This window comes from Puntigrus tetrazona, chromosome 13 (assembly GCF_018831695.1).
Source record: "Puntigrus tetrazona isolate hp1 chromosome 13, ASM1883169v1, whole genome shotgun sequence".
Lineage (NCBI taxonomy): Eukaryota > Metazoa > Chordata > Actinopteri > Cypriniformes > Cyprinidae > Puntigrus > Puntigrus tetrazona.
This window is the reverse complement of record NC_056711.1, coordinates 20,417,374-20,427,373: the sequence shown is the minus strand read 5'-3', so window position 1 is coordinate 20,427,373 and position 10,000 is coordinate 20,417,374. Positions and strand designations below refer to the sequence as shown.

General features: G+C 37.0%; 1 protein-coding gene and 1 long non-coding RNA gene across 2 annotated transcripts in view; one reads left to right on the top strand and one right to left on the bottom strand.

The window, feature by feature from the left end:
- The window catches only part of LOC122357053, a 9,577-nt gene extending 3,206 nt beyond the window's left edge, over positions 1-6,371 (bottom strand). The window contains exon 1 of the long non-coding RNA XR_006252419.1: positions 6,257-6,371. This is a non-coding gene — a long non-coding RNA (uncharacterized LOC122357053). The remainder of the gene's footprint in view (positions 1-6,256) is intronic.
- The window catches only part of nid1a (nidogen 1a), a 155,502-nt gene that overhangs the window by 75,275 nt on the left and 70,227 nt on the right, over positions 1-10,000 (top strand).

The window sequence follows — 10,000 nt, the reverse complement described above, 5'->3', positions numbered from 1 at the left end:
AATCAAATCAAGGCTTAATCTGACTAAACAAACAGATCATGCGACGCAAACTTCCTCTGCTCACGGGGATCATTTACCGTCCCTTATGATCCACATACACTTTCAAAACCAATCACCTGAGCTGTATATGTCATGTGACAAACCACTCCGGAGATCCAGGACAATGAAGTCAACGGTGTCAATGGCTCTCCAACAGAACAAACACCGTCTCTAACTCTTACTATAGTTACTATCTTGAGCTGTGACACCAAAATACCAGACAGGAGAATACATGTTTAACACTTCTAAGAGTCCTTGCATCTAGCAGCAGGCCCTGACTACCAAAGCCTAATCTAACACCCCTGAGACAAATGATCTACAAAACTCAGAACATTAAAATATACACCTATAAACTACGGTTATGTAGTTTGTGCACATATCATTCACACTACATAGGATGCACAGATTTCAAACCTCAATATCATCTGGCTTTGGAGACCCGTCTCGTGACTGTAATGATTCAGACCTTGCTGCCTAGTCTTATTTCAGCGTTTTCCAAGAGGTCATAACGGATCGTGATTTCCCAGATTTCATGTGACCCAAGATCTGGGCTTCTCAATAAAACACTAAGAGTCTCTCTGGATACACATGTGGAAAAAAAACAACAACAACCACAATTTACAGGAAAGGGTTATGTTTCCTGTCAGCTCTGTTTGCCACCCTACGGTGAACTCCTCAAAACATCACGCTGCTATCGCAGGAACCGGAGTGGACAGTCATTTTCACATATTCATATTTTCACTCTTTCTTTTCTCTTGCTTAAAATAGCCCAAATACGTTGTGGAACCAGCCAGACATCTGCAATGAGAATCAAGATAGTCTTGTAATCAAGACTAACAAGAAGTGCAGGGACAAGTATGGCAAACAATTCGGGATCAGGTTACTCTCAGTACGCTGAGGGTTCACACACTACAGGAGCGTTAAAATCCTCAAATCTTAAACATGCCCACACTACAAGATATTATTAAGATCACGTGATCTCACTCAGCAGGTCTTCACTGATATTTCAGTGATGTTTACATTAGCTAGCGTGCTAACCACCAAGTATTATACGTGACTTTTGGCTTCTTTTATGGGAACAGTGTGTGAAAATTCCAGTTTTTGGGGCTTATTTAAAAATAATTCCCTATGGCCTGCCGCCCTGGTCTTTTTTAATGTTGGTGTTTTTGCCTGATTATTATAAAAGTGATTATTTCCAAATTCGCCATTCAATAACAAAACTCTAATAAATTATGAATCGGTTCGCCCCAAAAGGGCGCTTGGACGAATGCTCAAGAATAAAGTCGAGTGCCTGGGTGCAGCACAGAGGCAGAAATATCTCCTTTTCAGGGCTTAAAGTACAGGTAAAAACACTATTGTAGTTTTGTCTTTGTTTACCATTTAAGCATCAAATTGGTTAGCAGTATTAAATGCTGCTAATCTGCCAAAAGGACATATTTACTAGTGGAAGGAGTATGAGTTTAGCAGGCAAATATTCAGTGTTTTACAGGTTTAGAGGAAGCTAGCGTAGACAAAAAAAAAACATAGCCACAAGCCAGCAATAGTTTTGCAACTCTATATTGTTCCACTACGGTATTTCTAGTAAAACTCTGGTTATACAAATGTGTAACTAGTTTGTCTAGCACTACAATCAACCTGCCAAAAACATAAACATGATAAATATACTTTCACCACAGGAATAATACCATGGTTAATTTTCCTTAGGACAATACATGGCCCATGATAATGCAAAAACATGTTTATGCTCACTTTTATTGCTTATTGCAATGCTTATTTTTAAATAAATAATGTGCAAATAAATTATAAGAAGGTTGTTTTGCAACAAAGCGTTGTGAAAAAGTGACAGGTACAAAAACTAAGTGGAAAAAGTGAGGTCAGAGGAAATTAAAAGAATAAAAGGAAGTTCAAGAGATGACCTTTAATTTTTTTTCTTGGCTCCAGCCTTGTGATTTAAACTTTTTATGTGATGATGTTGGATACAAAAAATATTATTGTCCTTTTGCTGCAGCTTACAGATTTTTGCAAGCCCCGGTTTTTGCTTTTCAGAAAAGTAATGTTGCAGGCTCATTTCTAAGTAATTAATAATACATTATAATGTGGTTGCGTATTTGCTAGCGGTCCTAGCACTTTTCTGTACTCATTCAAAACGGAAGTGGTTTCTCTCCAGGGCTTCTCTTTGTCCTTAAGGTTGTGATACGTTTTTGACATCATCCACAGTCCTGTTACTATAAAATTCAGTCTCCACTACCAACAGAGCCGTCACGGCACTGGCTATTGTGACAGTAATGTCGTCGATTTGCATCCTGAATATCAAACCAGGGCCGCCCAGATTTGTGTGCGAACAGATCGAGAGGTGCAAGGTTCCATCGGTGAACGCCTCACATCACCAGATAGTCACTGTCGAACATCGAGGTCGATCGAAGTGCTCGACGAGAAAATCAGAGCAAAAATCAGTCTAAAAGTCCTGTAGCGTGAGCCAGGCCTTAGTGACAATTGTAATTGGACACACTACTGCACACACAACGTTTGATGATCAAGACTTCAAATGCACATGTTTTAAAAGAAGAGGCTTTTTGGAGCTTTCCTCAGTTCATTATCTGAGTTTGAGTCAATTTAAACCTAGTTCATTAGTTGGGAGACTGCCGCGGATCATATGTTTTCATGAGATTGTCAAGAAAACTGGGCAGCTTGTAATTAACACGTTCTCACCCCATTTTCATCGCTCAGACACACATGCGGCACAGGAAGTCACACATGTTAGCGTCGCCACTGTTAACTTGAGCCAGGCGCAGAATAACTACGGTGGGTTTGCAGAAGTGTCATTTTCTTCTGTTGCAAAAAGGACAAAAGCAGATCTTGTTTTTGCACACAGTGTTTCTGGATCTGATGTCGAGGATTAAAAAAAAAAAAAAAAGACAAAAAAAAAGAAAACCACTCAACACTTAGTTTGCATATACAGTCAAACAGAGAGTTAAAAAAGGTAAACATTCAATATTTTGCATCAAAATGAGCACGAGTCCCAGGGCTGTAAGATTATGACAATCATGATTTTATGACTTTTATGATCAATATTGAGACCAGGATTACTTACTTAAATATCATGCATTTATTGAAAAGTATTTTTAAGTGGATTTCCTTGAACTTTAGCTCAACTGAAATAAATAAATAATAATAAAATAATATATATATATATATATATATATATATATATATATATATATATATATATATTTTTTTTTTTTTTTTTTTTTTTCTTCAGTTGAGCCAAAATTCAAGGAAATCCACTTAAAAATACTTTTCTTAATTTTTTTTTTCTCCAAGAAAATTGTAACTATTGTTACTGATTTATCGCCCACAACTACAATTGTAACTGAATACAAATATTGCATATATAACTGAATAATTCAATTAATTGGCTATGTAGCCCTAACATTCAGTGATCTATGAAGTTGCAAAAAATTGCTTAAATTCTGCTTCTCAAGATACATTTGTAAATGTGTGCCCAGTGATGGTGACAGCTCTGAAGCGAGACTGCCGTATGACCCCAATCTTACAGAGGATGACTGTTGTGTAATGTTTTTTCCAGTCATAATTGTGAGTGACTGATCTAATTTGGTCTATGCTTTTATGACGAACATCATGAGGAGAATTTTGAGTTCCACATTCTTCCAGTAAGCAGGATGAAGAACTACAGAAGTAAGACTAAACAACCTAGAGATGCCAGCCAAAAAACAGACACACTAGGGATGCAACGAAATTAAATCTTTTGTCCAAAACCAAACAAAAAGAAAAACTGGACCAAAGACCGAATACCGAAAACAGTTTTTCGCATTTTTCCCATATATTTATTCTTTTTTTTTTTCTTCACACAATTGCATAAATTAAATAGCTAAAACATGCTATTTTACTGTTTTGTCTATCTTTTCAAAGAAAAAAAAATCTATAACAAAACAACAATTTAATCATATTTATTTTACCAACAAAGCATCATTTAAGTTCAAATAAGTTACAAAAATAATATTGGCCATTTTTGAGGCTCCCTTTTAAAATCAGGTATATTTTTCAAGTCTGCTTTACTGTTAATTCTTCCAAACGTACAGCTCATACATACAGAGAACTGAAACTGCATTATTCTCGGACCCTAGGTAAACAATACAAAATATAAAAATTAGAGATAAATTAAAAAAAAAAAAAAAAGATATGTAATAATATATACATATACATATATATATACACACATACACACACACACTGTATATATAGAACAACTACGCAATTATATACAGATATATAATTTTATAGTTAATAATACAATATTATTTGTACAAATAAATGCTGCCTTGCTGAGCAGAAAATAATTCTTTCAAAACATTACAAATTATTAACATTTTGCATGAGTGTTATAATAACTGTATCAATAGAGCTTCTGTAATTATTATTAATCATTGTCATTTTCTTACTTTTATCATTTTATTTTGCATGCATGAAAATTTTACTGAGCAGCAGACTGTTTTAGCGCAGATCTGGACTTTGACCTCTGGCTAACCAGCAGATACACGTGAGTATGATGTAAACACAGTATATACAGTACGGCTGTAAAATCTGTACCGGTAAAAAAAACGGTTCAATACCTTGGCATAGCAATTTGAAAGAGCCAAACATATTTGCAATTATGCAAACAAATTTGTTTCAGAAATGTTCAAAAAGTAAGTTAATTTAGACAATGGGTTTGATTCCCACGGAAAGCAAGAGGTGACAAAATGTAAATAAAACTGTAAGTTGAATGCAGCGTAAGTCACTTTGGATAGAAACGTCTGCTAAATGAGTAAATGTAAAGTTAACATCAAACACTGATGAAGCTGCATACAAAATATGAAGTCATTTAAATAAATGAAACATTGGGTCGTCAACGAGTCAATGACTTTTTTGCACAACTAGTTGACTGGTTAAAATGAGTCAGAGGCTCAGAGCAACTTCTAGTTGAAAAGAGCATCTATCACACCACAGCCAGCAGTAGAAAAACGTGACTCACCAGAGAGAAAGATGAATTATTCAAAGCGCTTGAGTCAATTAACTAGTCCACTAAGCAAAAAGCATTCTGGCGGTAAGTGGGGCGTTGGAGAAGAGTATAGATGTGAGGCTCACGCAAGAGTTCATGAAAGCAGAAACACAGGATGTTGAACCGAACGATTGCTTAAAAGTGATTTAGAAATGCCTGTGGCAGATTTAAGGATGAACTCACGTATTTAGCACTGCAGATGTAGATTTAAACATCTTGAGCAGAGCAACATTTATTTTCTCATGTGTCATAACTGCTGGTTTTTCAGAGAAACATCTGATGAGATCAATCAGTTGATGCAAATATTAAAAACCCATGTTTCTGGTTAACTCTGATGAACTGAGATGCTGGTGTAGGTTCACTGCAGGCCACACCGCGGGACACGTGACCCAGAATGAACCACAGGACATATTACTCAAGTGAAGATCGAAAGTATTGGCCAATCAGAATATCAGATTATCCCTATAATCTCCAGACATTAAATCAATCTGGATCAAAATCCTTTCCCGACATTTTACGTGTCCTAAAATAACTGTTTGCAACAACATAGGTAAATACATTTTCCCATTTCAATGGTCAAATATTTTTAATAAATCAACAATACCCAAGAAATTGGAAAAAGAACTTTGAAATTAAGGCTGGAATGTTTTACAAGATTATTTAATTTAAGGAATACAATAAAATTGGCAAACAAAGCATTGCACAACAAAGGTTTAATATAATAAAACAAAGACGAAAAACTCCTTACATAAGGTTTTATTAGTAATAGTAGTAGTAGTAGTTTGAGGTATAATTTTTGCATTTATTTTTGAAAATGTATGATTTCTTGCATTCATTATTATTTTTGCCTCTTGGAAATCATAGGGCAAATAAAAGTCAGTATTTTCACGCGTTTGGGTGAACGGTTCATTTAAAGCTCAAAGGGAAGAGCGTATCTTGATGTAATTGGTGACATCTGATGGACAGACTCTACAGCCAGACACGATTAAACTAGCAGGCTTTTCAATCACTGCACTACTCCGGTGCTTCACCAGAAAATACAACAATCTTAAGTAATCTAATAGCATTGGACTCTTCACATAAGACATGATAAACACGATAAAACCTTTGAACAACTACAACTGAAAATAAAACATTTTAAGCATCTAACGTACTCACACTCGACCAATCCGGAGGAAAATAAACGCTCCTCAGGTGTGCAAATGAATTGTTACTCACGCAGACATAAAAAGCAACAAGAAGCGAGAGCAGCGAGCATCCTGTCAGCGAACAACATCCCCCTTATCAAATCTAAAAAAAAACATTGCACGCAAACCTTGACTGATTTAAAGCGACACTGACATGCAGAAAGTCTCTTAAAATGAAACACCAGCCCATGTAATGCAACGGAAACGTGTTAGGACGCATCGAGATAACGGCTGACAGTTTTCACCAGGTTTCAGTATAACCAAACACATTTTCACACACACACACACACAGCATTGTTCAAATCTGAACTTTCAGACCTATATTCCCACTTCCACCAAGAACAATAACTACACCAAAACTAAAGCTATAAAAGATTAGCTAATTAAACTGATTAACTAAATTGAACTTTAGTCCTGCTATCTCTATGAGAACAGGGAAGCTATCACAATACACGAGAAATCACTTTCAGAATGACTCTTTTCTAGATTATGAGCAACAAAAGCATTGCGTGAGCATTTAAACTGGCACACGGCTGCAGCATGCTGTAATAAACAGAACGTTATAGAACTGGACGGTATGGACGCTAACGCAGAGATTGTTTTTGGGATGAACTTTGACTATAAAACTTATCTCCATCGCATACAAACCCTCAAACAGGGCGATTTTACTTCTGGTTCGTCTACTACACAAGCAAACGCATTGGGTCATAGTTACAGACAAATGTATGCATATACGGTTTATATAAAGCAACAATATTATCTGTAGATATGCGTGTGTGCCATTTCAAACATAACCATACTTAATATCAGTAGACAAACTAATTCAACTCCATCACATGAAAAACGACGAGCACCAAATGGATGGCAATAAATCATTTGAAAGAACCTGGACACATGAATGGAAACAGCATCGTCATACAGTGTTTACTACTCGATGAGGCGATGAGAAGAACTGTCACTGGGGTGAAACCATAGTCAGGAAACTGAAAGTGTAGCGCACAGCCACAAACACACACGAACCAGAGAAAACATCCACAAGCTTGCATAAATATCAAGACAAGGAGACGCTCTAACAGTGTGTACAGTGTGATGAAGACACGGAAATGTTGCTGTCCTATACTGTATAGTAATGGTAGATTGCAGAAATGACACGCTTTATAGCTAACTTAACAGTGCAAGGGTGACACTGAAGCCACTTCTGAGCAGCATTAATGGATTTTAGGGCCTGGAGAGGTTTTGAAAAGCCTGGATAGTTGTGTTTTTTTAGTATGAATATTCACTTTAATACATATTATTGGCTAGAGTCTGATTACACTAATCTATAATAATGTGTGAATGCAGATGTGTCATGTGCGGTTAATGACACACTAAAAGTGACCGAAAGATCATAAATAGACATACAGAACATTTGTCCACAAGACCTTTGAGGAAGGGATGTGGTAGAAGTCAATTCTGGGTTATTTCTCTTATTTCTGTGGATGTTTGTATCTCACGTGGATGAGATCACGTTAGATATAATGAACTTCGAACAGGAAAAACTGGACATCAGCGTTGACTTTAATATATATATTAGTTTTGTTTTCATTGAAAAGTAGGCAAGTTTTCTATATATTTACCAGGTCTGTGAGGCAACTATTAAAAGACTCGGGTTGTTTTATTTCGTGTCTGATGAAACTCGGCAGAGACCGAGGACGACAGGAGCGCAGCCTGTTTATTTTACAAAAGCACATTTGTCATTATGACCATACACTAATAAAAGTAGACCCTTTTGCATTTTTACTTCTTTTCATGGTCATCAAGAAAAGACTGCAATGGTGCGGCCTTTGACCTCAGAGGGTTAAACAGTCTGGGTCACAGACGCCTAAATGCAGGGCTGTGTGATACATCAACCATATATATATTGACTGACAAGCCACGATGAATCACTGATTTACGATTACGAACATATTGCATAGCTTTGTCAGTTATCTACAGCTCTGTGTATTAAATGCCACTCCATTTGAAAGCAAGAGACAAGACTCGTCCTCAGGAGTCTCATCTTTAGCTTTAGGATTCAGTAATCAAAAACAACAATCAATCCCAAAACCTAGTTAAGCCTGGTTGACAGGCTTTTAACCATTTAATCTAGTCCACCCAAACATCCAGAAGGGCTCTGACATGTCAGTCTGGATGCGTTTGAGCTACTTTAGACTAAAACTTTCATGAACATCCATCTATCGAAATGCAATCAACTGTCCGATTTCTGACACTTTACTTGAGCATCTTATGATAAAATCAAGCATGCATTCACAGTTAACTAATCACACGCCAGCCTAGTGAGAATCAAATCAACATAATCCCAACTGTTCCTGGCTGGAGCTCCACGACAGCTGCTCTCAGCAACAGACACATAAGACAAATATGATCAAGAAGTGCTTAAGCAGGGTATCTCGGTGTAATTACCAAAGTATTTATACCTTCCTGTGTTCTGTAAATTGTTTTTTTTTTGCTGCGTTATTTTAAAAAGATGTAAATACGCACCTGACCGTTGTAGAGCCATTTCGATTTCTGGGCATGCGCAATGGTTATACCACAGAATTATTTTCAATTACCAGTGAACACCATGATAATCCAAGGTAATTAACTATCCATTACCATGGTTTATCTCAAATGCTGCTTGGTATTGGTGTAACAAACTCGCTGCGATCGAACTAGGCGCTTTAAACCTAAAGCGCAAGATCCAGTTAACCAGAACTAGTCAATGTGTTTGCATAGTAATCAAAAAATAAAAATAGTACATCTACAGATTTAGCGCATTAAATCTAGTAAATATGCCTAGCAACCCTAGTAAATCTAGTTCACCAGTGCTAGTTAATACGTATGTCTAATAACCCAGCAAACCAAGTGTGTATCTAGTAAATCAACCAATAAAGCTGTATAGTAACTCAGAGCATCCTAGTAAATTTACAGGTCAAGAGCTAGTAAATCAGAACTAGTCAATTTGCGATCTAGTAAATCATATTTAGTATTTTGTTCTAGTAACTCAGATCTCCCTAATAAATCTACGCTAACTCTGAAATGGTAAATTAAGTCTTTCTAGAAACCCAGATTACTAGTAGAGTTACTAGTTAGATCTAGTAAATCTGAAATAGTGAATAAGTATGTCTACTAGTAACTCTGAGTCTGATTTTAATATAGCAAAGCTGGCCGTATCTAGTCAAATCTGTAGATCTAGACATGCTAAACCAGTTAATCTGTTTGTCTAATAAGCCAGAACACCTAGTTAGTCTACAAATTTAAATCTAGTTATTCTGAAACCGTAAATCTGTCTAGTAACCGAGGACGCCCAAGTAAATATACCGATCTAGTAAATCAGAACTAGTTCATCTGTTTGTCTAGCATCCTAGTAAACCAGAACGCCTTTGGAAAAGCACAGCATTCAAGCGTAAGGCTTTTTCCAAACTTCCAAGCGAATCCCACATACAAAGTTTGCTCATCGTCTACTTGGGAAGCAAAGTTATCCCTCACGACTCACCTGGAGATCTGCGCCCTGAGCGCGGCAGTCCATGTAGTTCTCCCAGGCCTGGGACAGATCAGCCAGGTGTGACCTGGCCATGTCCAGCTGACCGCCACCGGCTCCGGTTCATCCACAGCACCGACCCGAGCTCTAAAATCCAGCGGTGAAATCCGAACTGCGACAGCGAGAACGGCACATCATTTCATTAGGCGTCCGTCC